The 16976-nt window shown below is 45.6% G+C and overlaps 1 protein-coding gene across 1 annotated transcript in view; it reads left to right on the top strand.

Moving 5' to 3' along the window:
* CDH13 (cadherin 13) overlaps positions 1-16976 on the top strand; it is a 902416-nt gene that overhangs the window by 353976 nt on the left and 531464 nt on the right. The window lies entirely within an intron of this gene.

The raw sequence follows: 16976 nt of genomic DNA on the forward strand, positions 1-16976 counted from the left end.
CAGGAAGACATTCTAATAGGCCCCAAGTCTTGGCTCGGTCAGTCTTATTGCGTTGACAGGTCACACAGGATTTGACGTATCTTTTACAGTCTTGAATCAAGTCTGGCCACCAGAAAGAACGGGAAATTAGGTTGATACTCTTGTGAATCCCAAAATGGCCTGCCAAAGGATGATCGTGGCAACGCTTGAGGACAGAAACCCTGAACTGCTCCGGGACAAAGACCTGTTCCTTATGGTAATACAGCCCGTCTTTGAGTTGAAGAGATAAATCTTGGGAAGGAGGATGCTCCAACAGCTCAGCTCTTATTTGGGAAGTCAGATTGGTTTGGAGAAGAAGAAAGTTCTTGGCAGGTAAAATGGTGTCTGCTTCGGAAGGATGAACAGGGTCATGGAACATGCGTGACAGCGCGTCTGGTTTCCCATTCTTAGAACCAGGGCGGAAGGTTATGTGGAATGTGAAACGGGAAAAGAACAATGCCCATCTTGCCTGCCGAGGTCTGAGTCGTTTAGCTGTTCTCAAATACTCAAGATTCTTATGGTCAGTGAAAATGAGTATAGGGTGCAAGGCTCCTTCTAACAGATAGCGCCATTCCTCGAGGGCAGCTTTAATGGCCAACAGTTCCCGGTCCCCTACATCATAATTCTTCTCAGAGGGATTCAATTTCTTGGAGAAGAATGCCACAGGATGGAGTAAGGACTTGGGGCCCTGTCGCTGCGACAATATGGCTCCCACTGCGATTTCAGAGGCGTCCACCTCCAGAATATAGGGCAAGGAAGGGTCAGGATGCTTTAGGATGGGAGCTGAGGTGAACAAGGCTTTCAACTGCTCAAAAGATGTTTGTGCTTCAGTACTCCACCGGAAGGGAACATGCTGTTTGGTCAAAAGGGTGATAGCAGAAATAATACCAGAAAAGTTCTTAATAAATTTCCTGTAGAAATTAGCGAATCCCACAAACCTTTGTACCGCCTTTCGATCTGTAGGAGCTGGCCAATCCAAAACAGCAGCGACTTTCTGGGGATCCATGGAGATCCCATCAGCGGAGATGACAAGTCCCAGGAATTGAATTGTATGTTTTTCAAAGTCGCATTTTTCAGCCTTGACATAGAGATGATGTTCACGAAGTTTACTCAAAACTTTTTTCACATGGGTACGGTGGATCTCGATTGAGTCAGAGAAGATAAGAATATCATCGAGATAGACAATGAGAAACAGGTCAAGAAAGTCCCGAAAAACATCATTTACCAGATGCTGAAAGGTGGCTGGGGCGTTGCAGAGACCGAAGGGCATAACTAGGTATTCAAAATGCCCAAAGCGTGACCTGAAGGCAGTCTTCCATTCATCCCCCTTTCGGATTCGCACCAAATTGTAGGCACCTCTTAGATCTAGCTTGGAAAAAACTCGTGCTCCACGCAGTCTCTGAAATAACTCGGGAATTAAGGGAAGTGGGTACCGGTTCTTGATAGTTATTTTATTAAGATCACGATAGTCAATACAGGGCCTCAGGGAGTGATCTTTTTTCTCCACAAAAAAGATACCAGCTCCTGCTGGGGAGGAAGAGGCTCGAATAAACCCTTTTTCTAGGCTTTCATCAATGTATTTGCGTAAGGCCTCTAGTTCAGGTTCCGAGAGAGGGTAAATTCGGCCGAAGGGAATTTCCGCCCCTGGTAGGAGTTCAATGGGACAATCGTAAGTCCGGTGGGGAGGTAAGCTCTCTGCACTCTTTTTATTAAATACGTCCAAGAATTCATGATAGACTGTGGGTACTAATTCCAGGGTTTCAGGGTCCGAGTGGATGCTGAGGAGAGGAGCAGGATTAACAAACTTTTTTGGGTAACAATGTTTCTGACAATAATTAGAGGAAAATGAGATATCTCCGGTAAGCCAGTCAATATGAGGGTTATGGGCCCTTAACCAGGGTAGCCCCAGGATAACAGGAAACATGGGGGACGTTATGACGTCCAAACGGAGCAGCTCCTGATGTTCCGAAGAGACTTGGCAAAGAATGGGTACAGTCTCTTGTGTAACAGGCCCAGACTTGAGACCAGAGCCATCTGCCAGATGCACAGTAAATTCCTGCCTCTTGGTACATACAGGAAGTTGATGTAAGGAGACAAAGGCTGAGTCCACAAAACAACTGCAAGCTCCAGAGTCTATAATTGCGGTTACAGAAATAGTCCTCCCTGGCAAATGAAACTGGAGCGAAAGAGGGAGGTGTAGCAGATCCCTCCCAGGAAGATGCAACATGTAAGGGGGCGTAGAAGTGGGCTTGGCAGGTCTTATGGGGCAAGCTTGGATGAAATGGCCCGCTCCTCCGCAGTAAAAACATAGTCCGTCACGTACTCGCCGGAGGCGTTCAGAGGAAGATAGTGGTGGTCTTGAAAAGCTTCTGCGGGGAAGCTCAGGAGGCTCCTTATTCTTGGAGTGACCCTTAGGTAATCTGGACGTGATTGTGGAGACAGGAGCAAAACTTCTTGAGAGAGACGCTGGCTTGGTACTAGTTTTCTCAGATTGCCTTTCACGCAATCGACGGTCAATTTGGATAACAAGATGGATCAGATCTTCCAGGGATGAGGGCGCTCCTGTTCGGGCAAGTTCGTCTTTTAATTGGTCAGAGAGTCCAAGACGAAATTGATGATGTAAAGCGGCTTTATTCCACTGCGTATCTAAACTCCAGACACGGAAATCTGTTACATAGTCCTCCACGGATCTCAAGCCTTGTTGGAGTTTTCCCAGTGTAAATTCAGCAGTCTGTTGGAGGAAAGGGTCGGCATACAGCTGGGACATGGCTGAAAAGAAGGAGTCAGCGGTAGACAAGGCCGGATCATGGTGTTCTCTAAGATGATGAGCCCAGGAGAGTGGTTCATTTCGTAGGAGTGTAATGATAAATCCCACTTTAATATGCTCGGATGAGAAGGTTCGTGGTAACAAGGAAAAATAAAGTTCACAGGCATTTTGAAAAGTGCGAAACAATTTGCGATCCCCTGAAAAATGCTCTGGCAAAGGTACTCTAGGTTCAGGAGGCAGAGAGGTTTCGTTGAGCAGGCAGAAGTCAGTCTGTACAGACGTATTTACAAGTGCAAGGAGAGTAGCTGCAGATGAGACACCAAGCAGATTCGGTAGACGATCTTGCATCTGGCCCAAGTCTTCTTGGAGATTTCGTACGGTATGGGCTAGTGCAGAAATTGCCCGGCAAATGTCCATAACAGGTGAGGCCTCCCTTTCAGACTCCATTGCTGGCTGACTGATACTGTCACGTACCTGATCGGAGTCTGAAGTGACGAGGTCGGCCTCCCTTGTATCTCCAACCCGGGTCCCGCTGAGAGTGGGAACAGAGGGACCCCAAGGAAAGGAGGAACACGAGTGCCTGTAGAAGTAACCCAGGAATCTTGAGGCAGATGATGCGACTTTAGGTAGGCAGGAAGTCGCAGCAGATCGCAGGAGCCGAGATGCAGGAACTTGACAGGCAGCTTGGAGCCAAACAGGAGACAGGAACGGAGTCACAGGAATAGCCGGGTTCGGAAGCAGGCGGACAGCAAGGTACCAAATCATCAGGCAGAAGCAGAGTCAACGTAGGAAGCCGAAGTCAGGAACCAGTGAATCAGGATATGGGAGAGTCCAGAGACAAGGTCAGGGGAGCCAAGGTTCAGCAACAGATATCAAGCAGGCAGGTAACACAGGATACAGATACAGGAACAGCTGAAGATCAGTCAGCACCTGTCACAGTCAGTGTGTCCTTTAAATAGGCCGTCTGGCGCCAAAGGGCCGCGCGGACGCGCTCCCGCGGGTGCGCCCATTCCTTTGCGCACGCGCATTGGCACGTCTGCGATCCGAAGCGACCTTCCCGAACGCATGCGTGCGTAAAGAGTCCTTTACGAACGAGTGTACCCGCGAGTGAACCCGGGACGTAACAGTTCTCTTACAGTCCCCCTCTCTGCCGCCAACTAATAGTCACAACGGCTATAAATCATGGGAAATCCTGGTGGAGGCTTATCCCCAGTGAGGCCCCCTTGTATATAAGCAGTCATGTGATTGCAGAATATCCATGAGCAATTCTCTCCCAAGCGCAATCCCAACCAATCAAAACCCCATAACGCCTCAATGCACTATCACCGCTACATCCATGTCAATGTCTAATTGTCTAATTGGACAACTAAGTAACAGATGAGGTTTAATGTTGATAAATGTAAAGTTCTGCACTTGGGGGCTAAGAATATGCATCATACATAATAGGGGGGTACAACTGGGGAAGTCAATGGTGGAGAAGGATCTGGGGGAATTCATAGTGGAGAAGGATCTGGGGGTTTTGGTAGATCATAAGCTCAATAATAACATGCAATGCCAAGCTGCGGTTTCCAAAGCGATCAAAGTCCTTTCTTGTATAAGAGAGGTATGGACTCCAGAGAGAGACATCATCTGTACAAATCATTAGTAAGACCTCATCTGGAATATTCAGTTTTGGGCTCCAGTTCTCAAAAAGGATATCGGGGAACTGGAGAAAGTGCAGAGAAGGGCAACCAAACTGATAAGAGGCATGGAGGAGCTCAGCTATGAGGAAAGATTAGAGGAACTGAATTTATTCTCTCTTGAGAAGAGGAGATTAAGAGGAGATATGATCACTATGTATAAATATATAAGAGGTCCATATAGTGAACTTGGTGTTGAGTTATTCACTTTAAAGTCATCACAGAGGACAAGGGGGCACTCTTTACATCTAGAGGAAAAGAGATTTCATCTCCAAATATGGAAAGGTTTCTTCACAGTAAGAGCTGTGAAAATGAGGAATAGACTCCCTCCAGAGGTGGTTCTGGCCAGCTCAGTAGATTGCTTTAAGAAAGTCCTGGATTCTTTCCTAAATGTACATAATATAATTGGGTACTGACATTTATAGGTAAAGTTAATCCAGGGAATATCCGATTGCCTCTCGGGGGTCAGGAAGGAATTTCTTCCCCTGCTGGAGCAAATTGGATCATGCTTTGCTGGGGTTTTTCGCCTTCCTCTGGATCAACTGTGGGTATAGGATTGTGTATATGGGATTGTATTTTTCTATTTTTGCTTGAACTAGATGGACTTGTATCTTTTTTCAACCTGACTAACTATGTAACTATGTAACGCCTTACTTGAGGAAAACGCTTCACGTTGGAGTAAGTCGAGGATAACGGAGTGCTTGATATGTAATTAAAAATGGGTTTTTCTAGGCAGCTTTGATTGGCACGTGCATAACTAGTAAGTCCCTTAAATACATTTAAAAGTAAGGGAAGCGTGTGCTACATGTGTGATGATAACCAGAAGTCTGCCCGAGGAAAAGTTTTAATTGAAAACTATTACGGTTGTCCTTAACATAAAAGACTTTTTTAATTAATCCCCTGGCCGCCAGAGGGGCTGTGAAATGCATTACCCGTCCTCTCCGGGAACGGATGAGTTAAAGACATCTCCTGCGCTTCCACCTCCGATGGGATTTGGGAAATATTTGTATTCCGGGGAAGTGTGAGCTGTATTTGTTGGCTGAGCCATTCAACAATTGTACTGTTAGGTCATGAATTTAACCCCCCCACCACCACCTAGTATAATACGTACCACCTCCTATGACCCAGCAATCATCACCATATGTCCAAAAGTATGTGGACATCCCTAAAAACTATTGAGTCTAAAACAGGGGTGTCAAACTCAATTTAATCGCCGCATCAGCATTCAATATTGAGTTGGCCCCGCCCTTTTGCAGCTATAACAGCTTCAACTCTTCTGGGAAGGCCGTCCACAGGGTTTAGGAGGGTGTCTATGGGAATGTTTGACCATTCTTCCAGAAGTGGGTGCAGGCCAGTCAAGTTCCTCCACCCCAAACTCGCTCATCCATGTCTTTATGGACCTTCCTTTGTGCACTGGTGGGCAGACATGTTCGAACAGGATGGGGACCGTCCCCAAACTGTTTCCACAAAGTTGGGAGCATGAAATTGTCCAAAATGTCTTGGTATGCTGACGCCTTAGGAGTTCCCTTCACTGGAACTAAGGGGCCAAGCCCAACCCCTGAAAACCAACCCCACACCATAATCAATATTGAGTTGGCCCACCCTTTCCAGCTATAACAGTTTCAACTCTTCTGGGAAGGCCGTCCACAAGGTTTAGGAGTGTGTCTATGGGAATGTTTGACCATTCTTCCAGAAGCGTATTTGTGGGGTCAGGAACTGATGTTGGACGAGAAGGCCTGGCCCCCCAGTCAGTCAGGGCCCCGCACTTACCCCATCTCGCAGGCAGCGCTCCGGGCGGTGGGCGGTGGCGGCTTCTCTCCGGGCTGCTGGCGGCTGCTTTCTCGGTTCCCCTGCATCTCCTTCCTTCTCCTCCTGGCGGCCAATATGATCGGATCTCCTTTCGCTCAATGTGTGTCTAATGACCCCCTTCCTGATTGCCGAGGAGAATCAGTGTTACAATAGCGAATATTTATTCGCTATTGTCACACAACTGGGTGGGCTTCGGGCGCAGTCCTCTGTTGAAGGCAACTGCTAGAGATACCAAAGGTACATTTTTGCCCATTAAGGAACACCTGGTTCACTCTCCAGGAGCATGTGCTCCCCTTCCCTTCACTCCATGCCAGTTAAGGCTTCACGCACACGGCTGCAAGAGAGCAAACAGCATGCATGGCTCATAAATATCTAGAATAAGGGAGCGATGGGTGCTGCATACAGTCCCCTACTGCATGAATAGGCAAGTAGGAAAAAACGAAACATTGTTTCCAGGAATGCAGAATGAGGGGCTCCAGAGTGTCTGTTTGTCAGAAACCATGAAATCAGGCCGGGACAGAAGTACATACTCTTTTGAAATACCCCTGACGAAGGTGCTTGAAACCAGAAACGCGTCGGGTACCAGAGATCACTATATACCGGAGAGTAACCGCTATCTTTTTGTCATGCATGACATGTAACCTGTCATGTTTTTTTGTCTTGTCTATGCTTTTTTGTACACTTGTTTTCTATGTCCTTTTAACCATCGGTCATCACATGATCCAATGATTTCATGTATACCTAATTAATTATATTTTCTAAATTTATATGAGTGGTTGCTGCCTACAAAGTCCCAATGAAGGGGGATTCTTTTTTCTTGATACACAACTAGGGGATGTTGCAACAACACATCGGTCTTTTTTGCCAGGGCAATCCTGTACACAGAGCCTACTCAAGGTTGAATGCTCTTCCACCCTTATGGAACAGTGCTGGACCAATCACCAAGCACCATCCCTGTCACATGGAGGAATGCAATGGCAGTGAACCTAAAAAAAATGATTGTGGGGCATTAAAGCAAACCTGATGCTTTGCACTGCATGGGCATGCTTAGCAGACTTGCAGGACGACATGTTTGTGCTGCAATACCAGATTTTACCAGTAGTTGGCAGTGCACCCGGAAGCCAAGATGTTGTATCGGTAGTTCCAGGCAGCCATGTCTCTTTCTCTGTAAGACGTAACCATTTACAGTAAAGTGCTTTGCTTATTCGAAGGACAATCAAAGTTATTTACAAAGCAAGTTTGCCCAGACGGTGCTGTCTGACGAAGCCCGCAATCAGTGTTCCCTTTTGCTTGAATAAACATTGCGATGAATTCCGCGCTCATCTCCACACCAAAACGCCTCATTATTATCAATCTCCACATGACAGATAAGGACACTCGATTGATGAGTCGTGCCGCTTGATTGACATTAAGTGGTACATTTTAACAATTGCCTGTTACACCAAGTGAACAACAAAAACACACACAGCAAATTAAATTACCACCTCCAAACATTCCATTGTGTTTGGAACTTTCATTTTGTTTCACTTTTTTTTTTTTTCCTACATAAGACAACTCCAGGCGAAGTTCAGTTTTGGTAGTATGTACACTATATTACCAAAAGTATTGGGACGCCTGCCTTTACACACACATGAACTTTAATGGCATCCCAGTCTTAGTCCGTAGGGTTCAATATTGGGTTGGCTCCGCCCTTTGCAGCTTCACTTCTTCTGGGAAGGCCGTCCACAAGGTTTAGGAGGGTGTCTATGGGAATGTTTGAACATTCTTTCAGAAGCACATTTGTGAGGTCAGGCACTGATGTTGAATGAGAAGACCTGGCTCAAAGTCTCTGCTCTAATTCATCCCAAAGGTGTTCTATTGGGTTGAGGTCAGAGTCTCGACCTCAACCCGATAGAACACCTTTGGGATGAATTAGAGCGGAGACTGCGAGCCAGGCCTTCTAGTCCAACATCAGTGCCTGACCTCACAAATGTGCTTCTGGAAGAATGGTCAAACATTCCCATAGACACCCTCCTAAACCTTGTGGATGGCCTTCCCAGAAGAAGTGAAGCTGTTATAGCTGCAAAGGTTGGGCCAACTCAATATCTGTGTAGGCCAGTCAAGTTCCTCCACCCCAAACTCGCTCATCCATGTCTTTATGGACCTTGCTTTGTGCACTGGTCCAAATCATTTGGTGGAGGGGGGATTATGGTGTGGGGTTGTTTTTCAGGGGTTGGGCCTGGCCCCTTAGTTCCAGTGAAGAGAAATTTAAAGCGTCAGCATACCAAGACATTTTGGACAATTTTATGCTCCTAACTTTGTGGGAACAGTTTGGGGACGGCCTCTTCCTGTTCCAACATGACTGCGCACCAGTGCACAAAGGAAGGTCCATAAAGACATGGATGAGCGAGTTTGGGGTGGAGGAACATGACTGGCCTGCACAGATTTTGAGTTGACCCACCCTTTGCAGCTATAACAGCTTCACTTCTTCTGGGAAGGCTGTCCACAAGGTTTAGGAGGGTGTCTATGGGAATGTTTGACCATTCTTCCAGAAGCACATTTGTGAGATCAGGCACTCATGTTGGACTAGAAGGCCTGGCTCGCAGTTTCCTCTCTAATTCATCCCAAAGGGGTTCTATCGGGTTGAGGTCAGGACTCTGTACAGGCCAGTCAAGTTCCTCCACCCCAAAAATATAGTATGCAGACGCCTTAAGGAGTTCCCTTCACTGGAACTAAGGGGCCAAGCCACCAAGTCCATCCCCCTCCTCCTAGTCATCCAATAGGATCGACTGACCTTTCAGCCAATCAGGAAATGGGTATCTGACTCGCGCTTCCTGATTGGAGGAAAGACGATTTAGTGTTAGAAAAGCGACTATTCATTTGCTTTTCTAACACATCTGGGTGGACTGAGTCCACCCTATTTTGAAGCCTATTAGAGTCTATGGCTCTAATCAGGTGCTTCAAAATAACTCCCCCGCCACTATAATTCATGCGCCCGGTGTCCTGAAAGGGGACAGACGCATGAATAGGGGGTGGCCACGGCAGCCATGGATAGAAGCATGAATCTACTACGTATTAATCATATAATGGTAGGTGCGGATAGGGGGGGGGGCGGCGCCTGTGTGCCCTTAATGGACGGGCCGCCCCTGGTATTACAACAGCGAATAAGTATTTGGTATTGAAACACTGATCCTCAATACAGCCAATCAGAAGCAGGTCTGAGACCCATTTTCCGATTGGCCGAAAAGAGAAGAGTCCCAATTGGCCACTGAGGAGGAGGGAGGAAACGGAAGCTGCCGCGATGCCCGTGGAGAGTAGGGGAAGAGAAAGCCGTCACCGCTGCCGAGCAAGGGGAGCCACTGGGGAAGCCTGGGAGAAGCGCTGCCCACCATAGATGGGGTAAGTGCACCAGACCCACCCACCAGACCCACCCACCCGACTGTTTGCCACCCCCCCAAAAAAAAATTACCATCGGCCGCCCCTGCCGCCATAGATGTATATATACAGTTAAAGCCCACTTTTCTTGCTGCATAATGGGTTATGCAATTGGTAAGAGGTTAATCTATAGAGGGTGGGTGGTAAGAGGTTAAGGAACATGGATTGGATTTTATGACTTCAGCTCAAGTTCCCCCACTGCCTGGAATTACTTTATAAATCTCACAGCAAACAAAGTGAGTTTTAGGACCTCTTATAAAACACAAATAAGCAATAATTTAGTTTGGCTGTTTGTTTGATAGGAAAAAAAACAAAATAAAAAAGCAGTGTGCCCTGCAGTCATTGTATCACCGGCTCTCATCATAATTGTATGAAATTATTTATAAAGGAATTACGGCGTGTTATGGGACTCTCTCTAGATTTTCAGATTGACGTATCCGTATCCTTTCCCAAAGTTGATTGCCGATACGTTGCTCATTATGAAGAGAGCAAAGCTCGGGGGGGGGTTGTTTTTGCCCAAATGACAGACTCCGGCTTGGTTTGCTGGCATTCGCGAGCCTGTCATTATTTTTTTATCGCGCTGTGAGGTTGCAGCTTTCGCGAAAATAAAACAAGAGGAAGGCTGTCCTAAATCCCCAAAGTGGCTAAAATCAATTTTCAGATGCAAATGAGGATGGCCTAGGTGAGTTTGTTTTATAAGCAATGCAGCGCCTGTCACTGGTTTTGATCTAACAGCCACATAAAGAAAAAGAGATTGACAACACAAAACCGCATTATAGTGGCGGCAAAGTTTTATGTTTCCTAAGGCGCTTAGAACAATCATTTCAGGGTAGAAATGTACATCTGAAGTAGAAGAGATAGTTGGATTTAAATTGTATTTTTACCCAAAATGATATCATTACCCCAAATGTGTGACATTACCCAAAATTGTATCTTTACTTAAAATGGTATCATTACCAAAATTTGTGACATTAACCAAAATTGTATCTTTACCCAAAATTGTATCATTACCCAAATTTGTGACATTACCGAAAATTGTATCTTTACCTAAAATTGTATTACCAAAATTTGTGACATTAACAAAAATGTAATTTTTACCCAAAATTACATCATTACCCAAATTTGTGACATTACCCAAAAATGTATCATTCCTCAAATTCGTGACATTACCCAAAATTGTATCTTTACCCAAAATTGTATCATTACCCAAATTTGTGACATTACCGAAAATTGTATCTTTACCTAAAATTGTATTACCAAAATTTGTGACATTAACAAAAATGTAATTTTTACCCAAAATTGCATCATTACCCAAATTTGTGACATTAATCAAAATGGTATCTTTACTCAAGAGTGTAGTGTTACCCAAATTTGTGTCATTACCCAAAAATGTATCATTCCTCAAATTCGTGACATTACCCAAAATTGTATCATTACCTAAAATTTGTGACATTACCCAAAATTGTATCTTTACCTAAAATTGTATCATTACCCAAAATTTGTGACATTACCCAAAATTGTATCTTTACCTAAAATTGTATCATTACCAAAATTTGTGACAATAACAAAAATTGTATCTTTACCCAACATTTTATTTTTACACAGAGGTGTATCATTACCCAAAATTGTATCTTGACCCAAAATTGTATCATTATCCAAATTTATGACATTACCCAAAATTGTTTTATTATTCAAAATTGTATCATTACTTAAGATTGTATCATTACTTAAAATGGTATCTTTACCCAAAATTGATCTTTATTGAAAATTGTAACATTACCCAAAATGGTATCTTTACCCAAAATGGTATCTGTAGCCCAAACCTTTTTTTTTTTCTCACATTTTGGATAGAGTGATATTGTCACCTCATCAATGTGTACTGTATATTGTGTTGGGGTAGGTATGTCACACCAGAACTGTAGATATTTTTTTTTCTGGGGGGGTGTGTGGAGGGTCCGCCTTGGGCACCTAGAGCTGAATTGTTGGTGTGGTAAATAGACTGTGCCCTCTGCAAGTGCAGTTGCCCCAGAGCTTAGTAAATGAAGCTTTACTTTGCAAAGAATACCCAATTACATGCAAGCAAAATAAAATAAAAACTGCAGTTTTGCTTGTACGTGATTGGTTAATGTAAGTAGATAGAGCTTCCTCTCATTTTCCAAACTCTGGAGCAACTGCTCTTGCAAAGTGTACAGTCTATTTGCCTTTAAGTAAATCCATGCCTGTGTGTACACAATAACATATGCCGCAGTCCTGGTACCCAAAAAATATTCTTTAATTACTGTGCTGCAAGCAATCATCTAACAGGGCTCAGGAATGCATAATGCACAGAGTGCAAGGGTCAGGAGTGCATAAGACACAGATTGCAGGGTTCAGGAGTACGTAACACCAAGGATTCAGTAATGTGTAACGCACAGGGTGCCGGGCACAGGAGTGCGTAATATACAGGGTGCAGGGTACAGGAGTGCGTAACACACAGGGTGCAGGGTACAGGAGTGTGTAACACACAGAGTTCAGGGTACAGGAGTGTGTAACACACAGAGTGCAGGGTTCAGAAATGTGTAACGCACAGGTGCAGGGTACAGGAGTGCGTAACACACAGGGTGCAAGGTACAGGAGTGCGTAACACACAGGGTGCAGGGTTCAGTAATGTGTAACTGACAGGGTGCAGGGTTCAGGAATGTGTAACTCACAGGGTGCAGGGTTCAGGAATGTGTAACGCACAGGGTATAGGAGTGAGTAACACACAGGGTGCAGGGTACAGAGGTGTAAGACACACAGAGTGCAGGGTTCAGGAGTGCATAACACACAGAGTGCAGGGCTCAGGAGTGCGTAACACACAGGGTGCAGGGTTCAGGAGTGCATAACACACAGGGTGCAGGGTTCAGGAGTGCGTAACACACAGGGTGCAGGGTTCAGGAGTGCGTAACACACAGGGTGCAGGGTTCAGGAGTGTGTAACACACAGGGTGCAGGGTTCAGGAGTGCATAACACACAGGGTGCAGGGTTCAGGAGTGCGTAACACACAGGGTGCAGGGTTCAGGAGTGTGTAACACACAGGGTGCAGGGTTCAGGAGTGCGTGACACACAGGTCAGTAGACAGAGCACAACAAAAAATGACCTCTCTCCCCCAACCAAAATCTTCTCCTAGTACAGATCTATCCCCAGGACAGATCCTCCCAGTACAGATCTCTCACCCCAGTAGAGTTCTCCCCCCTCCAAGAAACACACTTACCAGGCCGAGCAGTTCAGCGTGAGCTCAGTGGGGGAGGACCACCCTTGACTGTGTCATGTGACTGAAGCAGAGAAGATGATAAGATTAGAAGATGATAAGAAGAGCTTCTCTAAACTGTCACTGTTGGACTATTCGAGTGCGCACCCAGTTTCAGTGCTTACTGTGGCACCACTGATGCCCTAGGATGGTTCTGGACCCCCTATCTCCCTCCTTATCCATGCCACTGTGTTGCACAATGACCACCTTCAAATCTTATAGAAAGTAACCCAATAGTTTGTAATCGAGAAGTTTGTTTGCCCTTATATGGGGTACCAACATATCTCACACTTTGTATTAAATAGAAGAAAAAAAACAAGCCTATATGGGACTTGTGTGTATAACACAAGGTTCTGGTCACTTTAGTAAGCTATGGTGAACATAACCATAAAGTGGGCGCTATGGTGACCATATGGCTGGTTCCATGATGGTAGACATCCAAAGAATGCAATATCATCAGTGCACTATATTGCAAAATACAAACAGGATATTTATCTGGTACCCATGGAGAAAAAAAAACACGTGCATCAAGGCCACTAAGGATCCCTTCCACAGACAGCAGTGACCAGACAAGAGGTCCATAGTGGCCTTGAAATGTTGTGTTCTGTGGGTGACGAGAAAGGGTCCTGTCTGTATTTTTAAATATGGTGGACTGTTCATATTGCGTTCTTTGAACATCTACCATAATGGAGCCTTCCATCTGGTCACACCATAGCACCCACTTAATGGTTCTGGTCACCAAAGCTAACTATGGGGAGCAGAACCTTGTGTTATTTACATTACTTTAAAAGTCCTACATAGGCTTGTTTTTTTTTAAATGTAATACAAGGTACGAGGGATGTTGGTTGTTACCCCATATAAGGGCGAATAATGCTCCCAGATACAAATCTATGGGTTATTTTGTATAAGATCTCTTGGATCTCTTGTATTGTATCATGATTGTTGAGCCAAGACCACAAAATGACCATCTTGGACCTCAATCATGTGACTAGCCCCTGGCCAAACTTCAATTACATTCTAATCCCTTGAGGAGAAAATGTTGGTGGTCCACGATATGAGTATTCTATAAGGAAAAGTTAGCATTTTATTGAAAACTTCTCCGGTGCACAAAAATGGCTTTGCCGCCGTGTGCAGGTGTTGGCCAAGGCGGGAGATGGCGCTGGCAAGAGTTAACAGAACGGAGTCGCGCCTCGCCAGCCTCTCTGATCTTCCATTTCAATTAGTTCCAGTCACATCTTTTTGGCTGAAGCAATTTTGCCGCGACACGTTGCTCCTCCCCTGGGAAATCTACGCGGCGGCCTGCCCTTCTGTCGCCTGAATCCCGGGGAGCGCTTGGCATCGCCGTACCCAGCTAGAGATGACAAGTGCTAACCTGCCTTCACGCTCCTTCCCCGCCCCCCCCACCGCCCCTGGAGCTCGCTTTCATCATCTGTGACGGAGGGTTTGTCCTGTTTGCACGGTCAAGTGTGGCTCTTCATTATTCATGAGCAGATCTTGAAAAGGGAGCGTCACAGCTGTGACCTGGCAGGATGATATGGATGATATGGCTGTCGCAGGTGTGAGCCTTGTTTTGCCCGCCTCAGCTGGAGATCGACAACAGTCTGTCGCTGCTCTGTTGGTACAGATCCTGGCGCCTTGAAAACAGTTTTAAAATGAAAAAAAAACCCCAAAAAGCAAAGTGAGGCTCTCCCATCAAGAAAGGCCCCTTCAGTAGGTCAAGGTGCGTCTTGGAAAAATAAGAAATTGGCAGGTCATCTGTGCAATGCATGTGCATCTCCCCATGTTATGTCTCTTTAGGGTCTTCTTAACACACGCAGCGCCCCCCTGAAAAAACGATCCGGTTGGAGGTGACATGCCACCTTCTGGACACCTTGTTTTAACCATTAAAAGCCTGCTGCACCATGCAGCAACCTAGCGCAAGAGATGCGGTTGCAGCGTGGTTGTGGTCCTGTCCCATTCACTTGAGTGGGTCATGTTTGTTTATTTTATTTATTGATTTATTTATTTTTACAATTGTATTTTTTATTATTTTTTTTTTTTTTTTTTTACCATTTAATTTCAATTTATTTATTTAGTTTACAATTTTATTTTTTATTATTTAAATTTTTTTTTTAGAAGCCCCTTGGGGGGGGGGGGGTTAGTTAGATACCAGGGGTCTAAAGAGACTTCTGATGTTTTCCCTTTTGAGATAGAGAAATGAGATTGAGGACACACAGCCCTCAATCTCCATCTCTGATTTGGATGGACTGTCCCTGATTTGGAGCAATGTCCCTCTGTCCCTCATTCCTCCTCACTTGTCCCTCATTCTGGTCTGATCTGTATAGATGTATATAAAATGCACTGTTCATCTATCAAAAAGTGTTTTCCAGCGCTAAACCTTTCATCTGATTTCTAAATTGCTGCATTTGTAAATTCCAAAAGCCAATATAAAGGAATAGTAGTGGTAAAAAAAGCAACTTGTGGGTTTAACCAATCTTGTTTTTTTTGTACAATTCTCCTTTAAGGGGGCATGGCAAGGGTGTGTGTCCTATACCTGCATACTTTTGCTGATAGGTGTCCCTCATTCCCGTCTCAAAAAGTTGGGAGGTGTGCAAAAATGCACCGCAGGCAGCCTTCCAGCGGCCACATTCATTCTCAGCTGCACAGAATGAACGGACAGGAATAGCTCCGTACAGAGGCTTCCTGTTCATTCATAAAATGAAGCATAGGAAACCCAGTTTCCTATGCCTCTTGGTTAAGAATGGACAGAGTCAGTGATCGGTTCGAATCAATGACTCTATTCATTAAGATAAGGAAGGGGCAGGTAAATGACACATTTATCGGCCCTTTCCCCACTCTCCATCCTGACATATCCCCCTGTAGCAGCCATTGGGAGAGGGAAGGGGGAAACCCAGCAGTGGTGAAGGGGGAGGGGCAGGGGATCACACAAGGGCTGATCATAGCTGGAGGTGCATTGGAGGGGCAGCAGGGTGGCATGTAGAGGAACTGATACCCTCCATTCTCTTCCTGTGGCCGCTGGAAGGCTGCCTGCGGTGCATTTTTGCTGCCATTGGCGTACAACAGAATTGCTCCGCAATCGGCAAAATGTGACTGACTTTAACCAGGTCCCACCCAAGGCCGTCATATGACGTCCTGGACTTTGAGTGAAGATATCTGAATGGTGGGTGCAGCTACAGGCATCATCCAGATATCTTCTGTAGCAGAATCTCCAACCTCTTCCAGTCTAATGAGAACCTTTGAGGCCACAGACCTCTGACATCCTTCAATTTTGTGGGTTGTGAGGCATAGTGGGTGCAAAGGTGGTAAAAGTCACTTGGTGCCAGACACTTCTTGGATGCAAAAGAGGTTTTATTTATTTTACCAGTCCTTCTTATGCAAGGGAAAGAGGTTTGGGGCCAGGACACCCTTAAGTAGTTGCAATTTCGATAGGAAGACTAAGAGGCTTCAATAGGAGGACAGCCGAACAGGGAAAGGCCCCAGCAAGGTGCCACTTCTGCACGAGCAGGTTTGCTGTCCCCTATGGCTACAGTACTTAACAGTTCCTAATTCAAACGTAACAGTTCTCTCAGCTTTACTGCAACTTCTACTTGTAGTTCTTCAGCCCTTTGAGCTCCTGGTCTCTCACCGGACTCTCCGATTCACTAACTCTGAATCCCGTAAGCTCCTCAAGGCTTTTGCGGTGGTATCTCCCTCAAGCGTCACCCACGCTTCCCTGCTGGGTCCCTATCTTGGCACTTCGGATACCTTCAAGCTTCACCCCTGCTGACCGGCTCGGTCCCTAGCTTGGCACACAAGTCAAGCTAGGGACCGAGCTTGACTCGTGTGTCAAGTGCCCCTGTCCCCGCATGCTCGCGCACAGAAGCGAACGCATACATACGTTGTGCCCACATTTGTAAATGGCGTTCAAACCACATATGTGAGGTATCCCCACGATCGTTAGAGTGAGAGCAATAATTCTAGCACACAACCTCCTTTGCAACTCTAAACTGGTAATCTGTAAAAAATGTTAAAATGACGCCTA

This window comes from Aquarana catesbeiana, linkage group LG11 (assembly GCF_042186555.1).
Source record: "Aquarana catesbeiana isolate 2022-GZ linkage group LG11, ASM4218655v1, whole genome shotgun sequence".
Lineage (NCBI taxonomy): Eukaryota > Metazoa > Chordata > Amphibia > Anura > Ranidae > Aquarana > Aquarana catesbeiana.